This window comes from Trichosurus vulpecula, chromosome 8 (genome assembly GCF_011100635.1).
Source record: "Trichosurus vulpecula isolate mTriVul1 chromosome 8, mTriVul1.pri, whole genome shotgun sequence".
NCBI classification, from domain to species: Eukaryota; Metazoa; Chordata; class Mammalia; order Diprotodontia; family Phalangeridae; genus Trichosurus; species Trichosurus vulpecula.
The window spans coordinates 183110402-183112385 of record NC_050580.1 but is presented as its reverse complement, the minus strand read 5'-3'; positions in this window follow the sequence as shown (position 1 = coordinate 183112385).

Below are 1984 nucleotides of genomic sequence, written 5' to 3'. Positions count from 1 at the left end.
ACTTATTTCCTTTTGAAGCCTAAGGAAAAATCAGCATTGTTCTTTAACAATTCTCATCGGTATTTGCTCTTCTGTTTATTTGGCTTGTTATTATATAAAACCATATTACATCTTCAGTACATTTGTGATCTTAACATGTCTCAGCTTCTTGAGGTTTTCATCTAGATCTGGTAGGTTGAATGGCCAATTTTAATGCACTTGGATTCCTGTATTATAGCCATCTTACAGGTTTCTGAATAGATTTATTAACTGATTGGAAAAGATCCTTACTAATGGGGTTGTCTTAGGAAGAAGAGTGACTATGAAGATAATTTCCTTCTCAAACAGTACTTGGATGGCTATTATAAAACATTATAAGAACCATGAGACCCAAAGTTTTTTCCACTCTATGAATATTAAAAATTGTGTTTACTAAATTATAATTTTATTATGTGCTTATAATTTTTGGCACTTTCCTTGGCAATGGGAATACAAAGACAAAAGTGATACATTCTTCCACTAATGATGCCTTGGTAGGACCATAGGTGGCACTATATATGTTAGGAATAAAAGTAATGGCTGACATTTACATTGAGATTTAGGATTTAAAAGGAACCTTACATATCATCCCATTTGATCCTCCCAATAGTCTTGAGAAGTAGATAATGTGCACCTATTATATTTGTTTTACAGATGACCAAACTGAGGCCTAGAGGTGGTAAGTTATTTGCCTATGATCACAGAGCTACTAAGTTTCATAGGCAGGATTCAAATCCAAGCCTCTCTTGACTCCAAGATTAACACTATGGAATGAAACTGTTCATGTCAATAAATAGGTATAATAGATGTATGGAAGGTAAAAAGGCATAAGGGAAAAATTAAGGACAATAAAAAATTAGGAAGGAGAAATTACTTTCAGCTATGTGGCTGATGGGAGGCTTTTGAGTGAAGCAGCAACCGAGTTTTGTAAACATGGAAAGAAAACAAAGACCTCAATAGTCATTGATAATCAACAACTGTATTGCAGGCTTCTGGGATATCCTTGTGCAGAGGAGAGAGAGGTAAGAGTAAACAAGATCAGTAAATAGATGGTTATTATTTTTGAATGAAATATCACATATGTAAAGACTCTTCAATACCAAAATAAAGAATTTTCATTTATCATCTTCCAGTGGGAAGCAAATGGAGGCAATGAGCTATTAAAATATATTACAAGCAATGTGAAAATTATTTTGGTGACTATGTCAGGTTTGGATGGGAGGTAGGAGAAACTGGAAAGAGTAAAACAAAATAGGTAGGCATTTTAAAAATCTAAAATGTTTCATTTCAGTTCAGTTACACTAAAAGAAATTATCAAGGTAAAAAGTGAATAGCACCTGAAGACAGGAGAACAATTTTGTGAGTAGAGAGGAGGCACCAATTCAGAAGATGTTTTGGTGGTAGAAGTAAAATGACTTAGAAACTGATTTGATTTTGGGGGTGAAGTTAAGGTTGATGGAGACAGGGAAGTTTTCCTTTCTGGATAACTGAAATGATACCAGCAATACAACTGGAAGCTTAGAAAAGGGGCAAGTTTATTGGGGAAGTTCATAAGGAGGGTGTGTATTTCAGTATGAGAGATGGTCTGTGTAAATGTACAGACATAAGGTAGTGCAGAATGACATTAGGAAATGGAGAATAAAGTGTAATTCTATTGTAATTCAGCCTCCTTCTAATTTCCTTTGACCTCACATTAGATTGTAGCCTCTCCAAAGTCAGTGTCTTTGTTGTTTTTCTTTTTAATTTCTACATCTCAAGCACCTATTACAGTGCCTAGAATATTATTGTTGTTACCTGATAAATGTGAATTGAATTGAGTGTTCATCATAATAAGCAAGGGGAAAATGGCTAAAATTGATCAGTGGGAATTTTGTGTAAGTAGAGCATCTAGGTAAATGTTCAGAAAGCACTTAGAAACATGGAGTTCAGAGGACAGGGGAATGGACATTAAAATTAGGATTTATCT